This window comes from Sminthopsis crassicaudata, chromosome 4 (genome assembly GCF_048593235.1).
Source record: "Sminthopsis crassicaudata isolate SCR6 chromosome 4, ASM4859323v1, whole genome shotgun sequence".
Taxonomy (NCBI): Eukaryota; Metazoa; Chordata; class Mammalia; order Dasyuromorphia; family Dasyuridae; genus Sminthopsis; species Sminthopsis crassicaudata.
The window spans coordinates 267,894,554-267,910,195 of record NC_133620.1 but is presented as its reverse complement, the minus strand read 5'-3'; the positions used below and the strand labels follow the sequence as shown (position 1 = coordinate 267,910,195).

General features: G+C 35.3%; 1 long non-coding RNA gene across 1 annotated transcript in view; it reads left to right on the top strand.

Moving 5' to 3' along the window:
- Window positions 1–15,642, top strand: part of LOC141566317 (uncharacterized) — a 39,539-nt gene that overhangs the window by 9,723 nt on the left and 14,174 nt on the right. The gene's annotated exons all lie outside the window — the stretch shown is intronic.

The following is a 15,642-nucleotide window of genomic DNA, read 5'->3' as shown; positions in this document are numbered from 1 at the left end:
AAATTCAAAATAAGGGAAAATAGAAGAAAATGTAAAATATATCACTGAAAAAATAAATTGACCTGGAAAATACACCCAGGAAAGGAAATGTCAGAATTGCTGGACTACCTGAAAGCCATACTCAAAAGGAAGACCTGGGCAATATCTTTCAAGAAATTATCAAGGAAAAAAAAAAAAGAAATTATCAAGAAAATGACCCTGATATTCTTTAACCAGAGGACAAATTACTATTGAAAGAACTCCAAGGAACATTATGGCCAAATTTCATAACTATCAGGTCAAGGAAAAAGTTCTGCAAGTGGCCAGAAAGAAAAAATTCAAATATTGGAGAGCTACAATGAGGATTACACAGACATTTTGTCCCTTGAAGTCTTTTGTTTAATTTTGCCAGATACATGTTTCTTAGTTGTTGCCCTAGCTCCTTTGCCTTCCATGACCTGAAATGCTTTAACCTTGTAGCTGCTAAATCTGTGTAATCCTCATTGTAGCTCTCCAAATGTCATTCAATGAAGTAAAAGAATTTCAAGCTTTCATAAAGAGAAGACTAGAATTGAATAAAACATTTGATCTCCAAAAAGAAGAACCTAAAGAAGCCAAAAAGGGAAAAGAAAATAGAAGGGATTCACTGGAGCTTATATCTTTACACAGGGAAATAATAGTTGTAATTTTTAAAAAATTATAAATTAATCCTACAGTCAGAAGAAATATAGGCAAGGCACATATACATATATATACATAGAGGATAAGATTAGTATAAGGAAATTATATACAAATAATTAAGGGATGAAAAAAGAGGAATATATTAAGTACAGAAAGAAAGGAGAGGTAGAATAGATAAATTATTTCATGTGACCAGGCACAAAAACCTATTATAATGGAGGGAAAGATGAGAGGGTGGGTGATGGCATTGCTTGAATCTTACTCTCATAATATACATAAATAATATATACAATCAGATTAATATAGAAATTTATCTTACCTGACAGGAAAGTAGGAGGAGAGGAGATTAAGTAGGTGGTAGACAGAAGCAGAACACTGTAGAGAAGAGAAATGGTGAAAGGAGAGAGAGGACAAATAGGAGGAAAAAGTAGTATAGAAGAAAATACACAGTTAGAAATCATTACTATGAATGTAAATGAACTCCCATGCTGTTTACAAGAACCATACTAGAAGCAGAGAGACACATACCAAATAAAAGTAAGGGGTGGACCAGGATCTATTATGCTTCAGCTGAAGTTAAAAGCAAACAAACAAAAAAAGGAGGGATAGCAATCTTGACCTCTGATAGAACAAAAGAAAAAAATAGTCCTACTTAAAAGAGATAAGGAAGAAAACTGTAGCTTGCTAAAAGATATCAGAGACAAAGTAACATAATTACTAAACGTATATACAACAAGTGATATGGCATCATAATTGTTAAAAGAGAAGTTAGATGTTCCATGACCAAGCAAGAAAGAGCATTATGAAATGTAAAATAGCTAATTTTGATTATATTAAGCTAAAAAACAAAAAGCAAAACTAATGCAAGTAAGATTGGAAGAAAAGTAGAGAGTTGGGAAAATCTTTGACTATAAATGTCTGTGATAAAGGTCTAATTTCACAAATATATAGAGAACTGAGTCAAATTGATAAGAATATAAGATATTCCTAGTTGATAAAAGATCAAAGAATAGGTTAACAGGTAATTTTCAGATGAAGAAATTAAAGCTATCTATAGGCATGTATAGAAGTGTTTTAAGTCATTTTTGATTAAAAAAATGAAAATTAAAACAACTCTGGGGTATATAGATATGACCAAAAAAGGAAAATGATAAATGTTGAAGAGGATGTGGGAAAATTAGGATACTGATGTAATATTGGTGGAATTGTGAACAGATCCAACCATTCTGGATAGATATTTGGAACCATGGCAAAAGGGCAACCAAATTGCATACTCTTTAATCCAACAATAGTAGTACTAGTTCTGTATCCTCAAAAACTTGTAAAAAGGGGAAAAGACCAGCATAAACATATAACACACATACACACACAGAGAGAATAAGAGAGTACACCCCTTTTGTGGTAACAAAGTATTGGAAATTGAGGAGATAGGTTGGGGAATGCATCAACAAACTGTGGTATATGAATGTAATGGAATATGATTGTTCAATAAGAAATGACTAACAAGCAGATTTCAGAAAACAAAACAAAACAAAACAAAACAAAAAAAAAAACATGGGAAGACTTGCATGAATTGATGCAAAGTGAAATGAGCAGAACCAGGAAAACATTAGATACAGTATCATCAACATTGTGGAATGAATCAGCTCTTTTTTGCAATATAATGACAGCATAGAAATGACATAAAGACAAGTATAAAGGACTCAGGAATAAAATTGCTGTTCATATCTAGAGAAAGAAGTGATGGACTCTGAATGAAAATTGAAGCATACTCCCCACTTACTTTATTACTTTTCAGGTTTTTTTCTTATATTATGTTCTTTTTCTTCTTTCACAACTGTGACTAATATGGAAATGTGTTTTACATGATAGCACATATATAGTTTATTCATTTTAGAAAAGATAAGTGAGTAAGGGAAAAAATTGAAGCCTGTATAAATGAATGTCAAATGTAATTGAGAAAAGATGAAATACCATTAAAATAAATGGACACATAATGTGCACATATACAATATTTCATACCAATTGTTTTCTATCTCTGTTTTTGTTTCCTCAGTCTGGATAGATCTAAACAAGTTGTTCCATATTTGAAATTCTTATATTTATTATTTCTATAATATTCCATTATTTTCCTATACTATATTTTGTTCAGTCATTTCACAAATGAAAAGCATTCATATTATTTTTTTTGTTATCATTCCAAAAATCCTGCTACACATATTTGGTGATATAGTTAACTTTTCTTTTCAAGGGGGCTATCACTAGTGTAAGCCAAGACAGTTATTCTCTTGAGAGAATTTAGATCTCTCTTTGCCCCAAAGAAGAAGATACCCAAAGAAGGCAAAAAAGATAGTTCTAGACTATTAAAACCCCATTTTTCCCAAAATGAAGAAAACCAGAGAAAGATAAAGCATGTGAATTTACAGAAAGTTTTTTACTAAGTAGGAAAGAAAAGAAATAATATGCATCTTGGTACTATCCAAGATGTGCTGAATAAGAATCCAGGTAATGGATGAGAAGAGTTTGTATACATTTTTTCAGTATTTTATTTTTTCCCATTCACATGTAAAAACAATTTTTAAAGTTGATTTAAAAAAAATTCTTCCTTCCTCCCCATCCTCCCCTGCAAATCCAATGAGAAGGCAAGGCATAAATGTGTAGACATGCAAAACATTTTCATAATAGTTACACTGAAAAAGAAAACATAACCAAAAAACCTCAAGAGAAAGAAATAAAGTTATAAAGTTATATAAGTTATGTTTCAGTCTGTATTTAGATATCAACCATTTTTTCCTCTGGAGATAGAATTTTTCATGTCTTTTTTTGATCACTGTATTTATGAGAATACCTAACTCATTCACAGCTTACAATGTTGCTGTTTCTTTGTACATAGTACATTGCATCAGCTTATGTAAGTCTTTCCGGATTTTACTGAGAGAATTCTGCTCATCACAAATGATCTTTTTATTTATTTTGTTTTATTTTACTTGAAGAAATTTATTTTTATTTGAAGAAACAGAATAAGCAAAAAGAAAGACAGAAAAGATACAAAACAAAATGGAACAAAACAAAAAAAGAACATTATCATGTGCCCAGCAGAATGTCAGGGAGGACTCAAAATTATAACAACAAATACCAATTTAAGAAAGTATATATTTTAGTAGAAGAAACTATATTCATGAGTGTCTATCTTTTCTTTACTTCTTTGTAAACAGTTTTTTGGTTCTCTGCTATTTATTTTTTATTTACTTTATTATTTTCCCCTCTTTTATTCCCCTCTCCCCCAAGCAGGCTATAATTAAAAAGGATATATCTATATATCTATATCTCTATCTCTATCTATCTATCTATCTATATTTTTTAATCTCTTTTGGGATATAGACCTAGTAATGATTATGGCTTGGCTAAAGAATATGCAAAATTTTTATAGCCCTCTGGGTATGGTTCCAAATTGCTCTACAGAATGGTTGAGTTTATTTATAATTCTACTAATAGTGCATTAGTACCTCATTTTCCTCACATCTTCACAATTTCCCTTTTCTGTCCTATTAGTTAATCTAATAGGTATGAGGTAATACATTAGATTTATTTTAACTTTCATTTCTTCAATTAATAGTAAGAGCATTTTTCCCATATGGCTATAGCTAGCTTTGATTACTTCATTCGAAAACTGTTTATCTCTTTTGTTCATTTAGCTAATGGGGAATAGCTCTTATTTTTACACACTTGATTCAGTTATCTATACATTGGAGAAATGAGGCCTTTATCAGAGAAACTTATTTCATTTTTTTTCAGTTACTATTGATAACTGTATTTCCCCTCCACCCTACTGCCTCCATTTATTCTATTTTCTCTCTCTCTCTCTTTTTATTTTTTTCCTGAGGCTGGGGTTAAGTGACTTGCCCAGGGTTACACAGCTAGGAAGTATTAAGTGTCTGAATCCAGATTTGAACTCTGGTCCTCCTGAATTCAAGGCTGGTGCTCTATCCACTGTGCCACCTAGCTGCCCCTATTTTATTCTATTTCATTTCTTTCTCCCTATCGATTCTCAAAAAGTGGTTTGCTTCTGACTACACACTGCTCAAATCTGTCCTCCCTTCAATCACCCCATTTTCTTATAAGCTTTCCCTCTTACTTTAGTGTGCAGTAAAATAGATTTCTATATGCAATTGAGTATGTAGGTTATCTCCTTTTTCATCCAGTTCTGATGGGAGTAAGGTTAACTCAATCCTCTTACCTTCTCTATGCTCCCCCTTCACTCCAAAAACTTTTATTTCTTCTATATTAGATAATTTACCCCATTCTATCTCTCCCATTTCCTTTCTCCCAATACATTTCTATTACACATTAATTTTTATTTTTTTTACATATTATCCCTTCATATTTAACTCACATTAAGTTACAAGTGTCATTTTTCCATGTAGGAATGTAAACAGTTTAATGTTATTAATTTCCTATGATTTATCTTTCCTGTTTATCTTTTCATGCTTCTCGAGTATTATATTTGGAAATATAATTTTATATTCAGCTCTGGTCTTTTCATCAATAATGCTTGAAAATCCTCTATTTCATTGAATATTCATTTCTTTCCTGAAGAATTATACTTAGTTTTTGCTAGGTAGGTGACTCTTGTTCGAGTTCCTTTGCCCTCCAGAATATCATATTCAAAGTTCTTTGATCCTTTAATTTAGACATTATTAAACCTTATCCTAACTGTAGATCCATAAAACTTGAATTGTTTCTTTCTGACTATTTGCAATATTTTTCCTTGACCTAGGAGTTCTGCAATTTGGCTATAATTGTTATGGGCTAGAACTTGAAACAAGGTAGTAAGTGGAATTGAGGAGATAATAGTTAAATATAGTTTAGATTGATTTAATCCTACAACAAATAATGGTTTCCTGGTGATATAATAATTGGTTTATACTCAGTGTGGAGCATATAAGCAAGGACTGAGAGTCATAGAGAAGAAGCTGGCAGAGGCAGAGAAGGCAAAGAACTGGCGGCAGGAGCTCAATCTCTTGGCTCAAGCTCTAGGAGCCAAGGAGAGAGATGGGCCTCTAAGAAGACTAGCCAAGGCCCAGGAAAGGAGACAAGACTTTGAAGAAGATAATAAAAGATTTGGACTTTAACTGGCTTCATTTTTGGTGATTACTAAACTGACATGAAGGCTACTTCCAAAGATCCCAAGAAAACCAAAAAAAGAAACATTACATATAATATTTATAGGAGTTTTCATTTGGGGATGTCTTTCAGGAGGTGATTAGTGTATTTTTAATTTCTATTTTGCTTTCTGGTTTTAGAATATCAGGGAAGTTTTCCTTGAAAATTTCTTCAAAGATTATATCTGCAATCCTTTTTAAATTTTTATTTTTGATTGTGGCTCCTAGATATTCCAATAATTTTAAAATTATCTCTCCTGTATCTATTTCCATGTCAAATGTTTTTTTTTCAATGAAATATTTCACATTGTTTTCTATTTTTCATTTCTCTTGGTTTTGTTTTATTTTATCTTGATTTCTCATAGTCATTAGCTCCCATTTACTCAATTCTAATTTGAAAGGAATTATTTTCTTCAATGAGCTTTTGTACCTCCTTTTCCATTTGGCCAATTCTACTTTTAAAGAAGTTTTTATTTTAGTTTTTCTTTTGACCAATTCTTCTTTTTAAGGCCTTATTCTCATTGGCTTTTTGTACCCCCTTTGTCATTTATCCTAGTCTGCTTTTTAAAGTGTTATTTTTGTCAGTATTTGTATGTGTGTGTTTGTGTGTGTGATTTACCAAGCTGTTGACTCATTTTTCATGATTTTATTGAATCACATTAATTTCTTTTTCCAATTATCCCTTGTTAGAGTCAGGAGCAGATCTCAAGGGCAGAATATAAGAGGCACTTGGAAGCTTATTCTTTCTGAGCCTTATAAACAGGGCATTGAAGGTAATGAGTAAATCTCATTAACAAGGAAAAGCCTCCTTGCTCTTGCTGATCATGCTCAAACTCCTGCACTCTCAGTCATGTGACCTGGGGACTATAAAAAGGGGGTTGCAGAAGGTGAGAGGGGGGGAACTACAGAAGGGAAGGAAGAACTCTGGAGGGAATGCTAGAGGGAATGTCAGGGAACGCCATTATGTAAAGTGTTAGAATAAAGACCTGTTGCTGCATACTTGAGTGACTCAGGTGTTCGGTGGGGGAACCTTTAAAGAGGTAGCTCTCTAATTGAGATAATTGGAGCTGAAGACATCTGAAGACTTGGGAAAGGTAGGAAACCAGTTGACCCCTGCTGAGGTGAGCAGCGGGGAGTTAACATTCCCTCTACCTCTCTTATTTGATTTTTAAAATCCTTTTTGAGCTCTTTCATTGCATTAGGCCTATTCGTATTTTTCTTGGAGCTTTTGGATATAGGAATTTTGACTATGTTATCTTCTGAGTATGTGTTTTGATCTTTCTTGTCATCATAACTTTCTTTGGTCAAAATCTTCTCTTGTTTTCTTATTTTATTAGTATATTACTCAGCTTTTAACTATTAAAGTAGCATTCTGTTACTAGAGTAGAGGGTGCAATGTCCCAAGCTTTATGGTATTGTGCAGCTATTTTCAGAAATTCTTCTAAAGACCTGTAAGTTTTCAATTTTTCCAAAGTCTTATAATTCAAGAAGTATGTTTGAGTGAACACAAGCATTTTTTTTTTTTCTGTCTTGGAACTGGGAGAAGGATCTCTACTCCCTTGTAGTTGTAAGTTCTAATGTGCTAAAGCAACAGAGTCCTTCCTCAGTGCTAGTAAAGAGACCTACTTTTGATCAGCCTCCTTTCTATTTTCCTGAGCATTCCACTGCCTCTGCTATTGTTACCATTAATGATGGTTTCCCAAGGCTCTCTCACCCAAATGAGACCAACCTTTCCTGCTGACCTTCCAAGTTGTCTTTGGTGTATCTGAGCTAAAAGATCTGGAAACTGCCAGTGCTGCTACTGATTCAGAGCTCCAAGTTTTGCTTCTAGTTTGTGAGGCTGGGGCTGTGCTGACCTGTTCTATACATGGACTATGCTAGATTCTCACTCTGGTGCAGCAGACCTTTTCTGGTGACCTTTTCTATTTTTTAAGTTGTCTACTAGATGTTTCTGTGTGTTCTGATGCTCTAAAATTTGTTTAGAATCACTATTTAAAGGAATTTGGAAAAGTTTGGGGGAGAGTTTAGGTGAGTCCCTACTTTTACTCCACCATCTTGGCTCCATCTCCTGTGTAGCTGTTTTTTTTTTTTTTTTTTTTTTTTTTTTAGCGATACTTCTAAGGATCTATGTGTTTTCAGCTCTTCCAAGGTGTTATGATATAAAGATAGGTGATTACTCCTCTCCTGGCTGTACAAGACTCTGTAAGTGGTCCTAAGCATTCTTTTCTGCTCTGGAATTGTGATGTGAAGGTCCCTACTTCACTGTAGCCATAAGTTATGGTATTCTAATGTTTCTCCTTATCCTGGAATTGCCACCCAGGACTGTGACCAGGATCTGAGCATGGGCAAAGAAACAGAGTCCTGCCTCAGAACCAGCAAAGAGGCCCTTTCAAGTCAGGGCATTATGTGAGTAGGTATAATAAAGGCTTTTAAGATTACACGTGGCTATTCTTGGGTGCGCTACTGGTTCTAAACTATAGATTCAAGAGATCGTGGCCAGAGACCTTTGAAGGCCTTAGAGGAGGTGAGCCAGGTAGAGTTCACACTGCAAAGGTCAGTGGTCAAAGGTACTCTGTTGGGCCTAGGACAGATTGGTAATAGTAACTGCCAGGAGGGCATGTTACAAAGCAATTCTGAGCAAGTTCTGAGCAATTGTTCTATGACCTTGCAGTCTATGGACTGAAAAATCCAGAGAAGCTGCTGATGCTGTTTATTCAGTGGCTCTCTAGTCCTCCTTCTGCTTTGCTGGAATTAGGGCTGTGTTTTACTCTCACCCATGTTTGACAGACCTTTTTTGCTTACCTTCTGAGTTGTTTTGGTTTAGTGGACTGAAATATCTGGAAACTGCTGATACTGTCACTGATTCAATCACTCAGAAATATGCTCCTGGTATGCTAGATTGGCCTATGCTAGATTGAGCTCCACTTTTATTCTGGTGCAACAGACTTCCTGCCAATCTTCTAAACTGTCTTGGGTGGAAAATTGTTTCATTCTGGTTTTTTTGTTTGTTTGTTTGTTTGTTTTTGGGGGGTGCTAGAGGTGGGATGGAAGGTTGGAAGCAAATTTTGTCATGCTAAAATTTGTTGAGAGTCATTATTTAACTCCTACTTTTTGTATTGTTTGGATTAGCTCTCTGGAGGATTTCGGTACCAGTCCCAGTCCTTGGTCTTAGAAGAAGAGTGATAATGAAGGAACCCACATAGATGATCAAGCATGGAGTCTGTTTATGTCAAGTTCTCTCAGTTTAAATACCTTAGTACAATTACATCTCTACAGCACACTGCATACATGCTAACTATAAGCAACTTGATATTATTATGTATTTTCCTCTTTACTGCAAGTATCTCTGCTTTAACCTGAACACAAATTGTCACACCCCCTGACTTCTTAGGAAGGCTGAGACGTCCCCAAGAAAAGATAAGAGCCTAATGTCTGATGAGCAGGTTCTCTTTGGGCTGAACAGCATTATACATCACCCAGAGTTCCCCTACTATCTGTGGCCCTCTACATCTTTTAATTGGAGGAATTTGGGAGAGAGCTTAGGAAAGTACCTGCCTTTATTTCACCTTCTCAGCTCCACATTCCAAGTTCATATACCTTTTAAACCAAGGAAGGTAAGACTGTAACTCTTTGATACTCAAATTAGAAGGAATCTTTGCTGATAAGTAATCAGTAGTTCAGCTTGATAAGAAGATGTCTCCCAAAACAGGATAATTCTGAGAGCCTCATAACCAATAATTAGGAGTCTCTGGAGATAAGGTCTTTTGAAGATCCATAAATAACTTAGGGTATAGTTCAAAGCTTATATTAGCTTAACTGATGTGGGGTCTCAATTTTTGAAAGCCATTTCCAAGAGGGGTAAAAACTATTGCAAAAACACTGTATCTAGCAAGAATACTGTGTGCCTGGGAACTTCCTGAAACTGACCAACACATGGTCCCTATTGAGTTGAAAGCCATAACAAGAAATAGTAGCCAGATACAAGCTATAGCAAGACACAGGAGACACAGAGCACAGGACACCTAATGTTGGTATGATGCCTGAGCCTGAGACTCAGGTTAAGCATGCTATACTTAGCATATTCTAAGCATAATGAAATCTGTAATGATATATGTTAAGGATCATGCCTAGGTTGTCAGGTCAATTCTCCAAGTGCCTCCACAGCTTTGAATCATAACACTTGAAGGAGTTGCAAAGCAGCCTTTGCTAATGCAGATGTTACTTGTGGATTGGGAATGAAATAAATTGGAGGGAATATGAGAAAGGTGCAACAGCACAACTGCCTCTCAGGAGAGAGGTCAGAGGACAGCAACTGCCTCTAAGTCTTCTTGTATCATCATCATCTTCTCACATGAAGAGATCCATTCTACAGGTCTGAGTTAAACCTCTAGCAGCCACTGCTTCACAAGATGTGGTGCCTGAACACAAGAAACAAAGAAGCAGCAGCTCTTGAGAGCTGTTTGTGAGTAGGATCTTTCTAGAGTTCCTTTTGTAACTCAAGGAGAAGGAGAGAGAGAAGAGATCTGGTAAGACTTTTTTAGTCGGGGTAATTAAAGGGGCCAACACATCAAAGGACTGAGCCAGGAGACTGATGAGAGACTTATGAAATAAACTTAAGGCAAGAGGGAAGAGGAGAGAGGTCAGAGAACACAACTGCCTCTCAATCTCCTTGTATCATCATCATACACTTACATGAAGAGATCCATTCTAGAGGTCTGAGTTAGATCTCCAGCAGCCACTGGTAGGTGGCTCCCATATCACAACAGATATATGTAATGTTGCTTTGCATATCTTCTTCCCTTTGTTTGATTTCTATAATTATCATGGGACTTTGTGAGGGTTTTGTAGGGAACAAGTGAACAGTCTGGCCACCATCCCAGACTGCAGGGATCTGAGATCCAATGAATTGTCTGGCAACTGCTCCCAAACAGCTCCTATGTAAATAACCCATAATGATTATTATTTTTTCTTTATATTTGTTTATTTAAAACTAATACAAAATAAAAAGTCAAATAGAAAAATAAATACAGAAAAAGAAAAAACCAAAACAAAACATTGTCATGTGTCTAGCAGAACACTGGGTAAGATTCAAAATATATCACAGTAAATTTCCATTTCAAGAAAGCAAATATATTAATAGAAGACATTATATACATTTTTGCTTACTTGTAGATTATTCTTTGGTTTTCTATTGTGCACTTTTTACTTTATTCTTTGTTCCCTTTTCATCTCAGCTACTTCCCCCAAGCAATCTACAGTTAATTGAGTATATTTATGTATATACATACACACACACATATATATATATACATATACATGTATGTATGTATATGTATATGTATATAAATATGCATCACTCCCACATATACATCTATATATACATTCCAGCCCAATGCTCTCCATGCTTCCTTCTATCCCTTAAGGCATCTCTACTTTCTTTGAGGGTTGGGATTTAAATGCTACTTCTAAGAAGGCACCCTTCCTTTTGCCAAGCTTATAATACTCCTACCACTCTAGCCTACATACTAGAATTATTTTATAAATGCATCTTTCTAAAAGCTAACTGGCTAGTTGTCTTCACCTAGTAATATGAGGGAGACGTCTGTGACATTATCACTATTGATAATGTAAAGGACTCCTTGGAGACCCTATAAATAAAAGGAGGATAAAGCTTTTATTTCATCTTTTATTCTTTCAAGTTTTGATTCATTAACATCTCAGATGATAGGCAGAAATACAAATATTCAGAATTCAAAATTTTGCTTTTTGCCAAGAATCTCAAAGGACTTTTCACATGCTATACTGTTATAAATCTACTACCTCTCTCACCTTTATTCCAATCCCATAAAGACTCATCCCCTCTATCAACCATTTTTCTTCTGCCTTGACATTAGTTTCACTGGTTTTCTTTATAGATTTCTTTTTGGCAGCATTTATCACCCATTCTAAGTATACTGCCTTTGAGATTCAGGAGGAAGGAAATAAAATTTTCTCTTCTCTCATTTTCTGCTCCCTGAAGTTATTAAAGGACTCTCCTTTAGTTCTTTAAGTACTGTTAATCATTAAATGGAGTATGGAAAGGGCTATCCATTCGACTTACAGCTAAAACTTCCTATATTCATTGACTCCTTGCATTAGAATATAAGTTCCTTTAAGGCCAGAGACTTTAGATTTTCTGTTGTGTTCTCAGAACTAAGCACAGAGCTCTTTTACCTAATAATAATTTTTGCACATAGAATGTTTTTTTTCCTTTCTTCTTCCTTCCTTCCCTACCTCTCTCCCTCTCCCTCTCTCCCTCCTTCCTTCCTTTTCTCCCTTTCTCCCTCCTTTCCTTCTTATCCTGACTATCCAAGCTATTTCTGGGGAAACCTGGCTTATATTTTTCTTTTCTTCCTCCATTTCATGACTTTATTCTGTTCTTAGAGTTAATCCTGTCAATTAATTCTATTATTGATTTGTTAATCCTGTGATTAATTCTGCCAAATATAATGCTAGTTCAAGTTCTTAGACTAAAACTACAAAACTCATTGATTTGTCAAGCTTATAGGTTAGTAGCCTTTTAAAATCTTGTATGTTCTGGAAAAAAAACAATCAACTTTTTTTTTCAATATTTAATAGCTTACAGTGTCATGATATTTTGGAAAATTTTTTAAAGGTAATAGGAGTTTGGTGCATGCCTGTGATGCAGGCATAGCCCCCTTTAAGATTCCTTGTACCTTTGATTTACAAGATCTGTATCTGAGCCAGTTTGGGCTGTACCCAGCCCCCAGCTGGCTTGGGTTTCAGTCCCCATTCTAATGATATGATTCCTTTCTGGGGAGAGACTGAAGGAGATAACAATATGTTAGGATTACCAGGTGAGAACTGCTTTAGACCAGGCTTGATGTGGATCTCTGAAGGAAGGGAAGTCACTTCTCTGCACAGCAGTTAATGGCAACTGTCTGGAGACAACGGTTCTCTACAGGAAGAAGAATCTGTTTGAGAGATTTGAGTTGACACAGCAGATCTCCCAGAGAGCTATCGGCAGCTTCTGGAGACAACAGCATGTTACGATTGGCGCCCAACGTGGGGCAAGGACTTTTCCTTATACTGACAAGGACTTATTCTGAGCCCTTCAGAGGAGCTAGCCCAGACCTTCGCAACAATAGAGAATTTTTGTCTTATTTACAATAATAAGAAAATTCCTGTCTTATTTATAACAATAGAAAATTCTTGTATTATTGACAAATATCTCCGGAACCTCTTGGATAATATCTCTGTGCAAACATTGTTAAAGAAGGTTGAAAAAATGAAATCTTTGCATTTGGTGTATACCAGCCAATGCCTGTCAATTGACGTCCCCTTGCAGGCAGATTTGGTCTTCCTGAAGGCCAAATGCCTGTCTATCCCTTTACTATCAATAAAGACTTTGTTTCCATACAGCATTAAGTAGCAAATTCATTGCTGCCGACCCTGCCCTTGGTTACTTTGGGGAAGGAAGGAGAGAGATAAAAGGAACTGACCCATCTCGGTTTATACCTCAGTTTACTCCTCATCACCTGGACCATCTAAGATTCCATACACAAATTGTTCAAATATGTTCCAGTCTTCCAGATTCATAAGCAGATCCTTAATGTTTCTCTCATGAAGATACCTCCATTTTTTTTTTTTTTTTTAGCAGTTTAGATATCACTGTTGAACTGGAAAACTCTTGAAATCATATGAGCCAAAAATGAATCTGGCAGTACCTCTCTATAGTAGCTAGTCTAACTAATTATTCTTATTAACTAAATGCTAATCTCAATTGTTTCTACCTGTTATTAGTACCTTCTAATTTTTTTTTCCATTCTAAAGATAAGCTTCAGCTGTTGTAATTCAGTTATTTTACTCACATCTGACTTTTTCTGACCCCCTTTAAGATCTTCTTGGCAAAGATACTGGAATGGCCAAGAAAATAAGAAGGAAGGGAGGAAGGATGAAAGGAAGGAGAGAGAGAGAAGGAAGGGAAAGAGGGAAGAAGGGAGAAAGGAGGGAGAGAGAGAAGAAGAAAAGGAAGGGAGGATGGAAGGAAGGAAGAAGGAAGAGAGGAAGGAAAGAAAAGAGGAAGGAAGGGAGAAAGGGAGGAAGGAAGAAAGAATTGGAGGGATAGAGGAAGGAAGGAAGGAATGGAAGAAGGGAGGAAGGAAGAAAGGAAAGAAGGAAGGAAGAAAAAAAGGAAAAGAGGGAGGAGGGAAGAAAGGAAGGAAAGAAGGAAAGAGTCTTCTCACTGACCAGTTCCAATTTGTGGGCCAGCTTTACTCACAGATGTTGTTGTTTGATATGTAGCTATTTAATCTCTAATATCAAATATAAACTGTTTTCTTTATCATTAAAATGATCTTGTCTTAACTTTCTTTTCTGTGTTAATACACATTACTCTTCTTTATGAATCTATTGTCCATGAAGCTTAACTGTTCCATGCCTTTGCATTGAATGTCCCCATATCTTAAATGAATCTCATATCTTAGAATGTCTAATCTCTCTCAAGATCCCTCTAAAGTACTTTGTTTTACATAAAGCCTTTTATAATCCTCTCAGAATATACCTGTTTTATATATTTCTTTATATGCATGTGTCCTTAAGGGGAGGTATGGCTATGTTTTGCTTTGTTTTGTTTTGTTTTTCTTTGTATCCCTAGAGCCTAGTTTAGCACAGAATAAACAGCACTTAGTAATTACTTAAATGACTGTTGATTAGTTATTTGATGTACCACATCTGAAGCCAGAGATCTAAGTAACTCAGGGGCATTTTAGAACCAGGTTGAACTGGCTTGGGAGAGACCATTGGTAAATTTTCAATGTGAGTGTTCATACTTTGGAAATCAGCAAAATTATAAATCGGGGTTGATTTATTGTTTTGTGAACTGTCTACACTTAATATGAGAAAAATATATAAAAAATGAAAATGTTAGATTAAACATAAATTTTTTGTACATATATATTGCTGTATATATATGTATACATATGTATGTACACATACATATGTACATAGAAAAGATAGCTATATAGATTTTTTTCATAGAGCTAATTATTAAGCAATTACTATCATATTCCTTCCTGGGTACAAGTCCCACCTGTATCAGTGAGCTTTGCCAAGTCACTTCACTTCTCTTTGAGTAGGGGATATGAAATCTTCTCGGAATACCAATCTAGCAAGGTGTGTGTGTAGAGAGTCAAATGAGATGATATACATGAGTGACCTTTGTGAATTATAAAGAGCTATTCAGATGTAAGGTATCATTTTGGAAGAGATCCAAGGGGAGGAGGGAATTGATATGATACTGAGTGAAAGAGTCCTTAGGTTTTGTTGCTCATTGGCCAGTCACTGAGCATACAGGTTTGTTTTCCATGAATCAGCATAGTGTAGAATGGGAGGTTCGTATAATTAAGCCTTTGTCCTCCTGTAATTTTAGATGAAGATTTGGTTGATTTTTTTTACTTTGTACAAAGAATGCATCATCTTGCTCATATTTTCTACCCAATGGGTGGAATTTCTGGCCAGGATGCTGACAGTATTTTTACTGACAGAGATTATTCCTACCAAGAAATTTGTACATTTCCTCGAGATTAGTTACATTTCCTCCAGATTAGTTAACAGTCAAGCCTTGAGGGGGAAAAACTTTAGGAAAGATGATCCCTGGTTCTCCAGATCTTGTAATTTTTGAGAAAGATGAGACATACTTGCAAATGTATGGGCATGTAGAAAGAAAACTCACCAAAAAAACCAAACTCAAGTAAGCAATCAAACAAACAAAATCCCAAAACATAAGATGGTATTTCCTTCTCAGAATTTTAAGAAATAT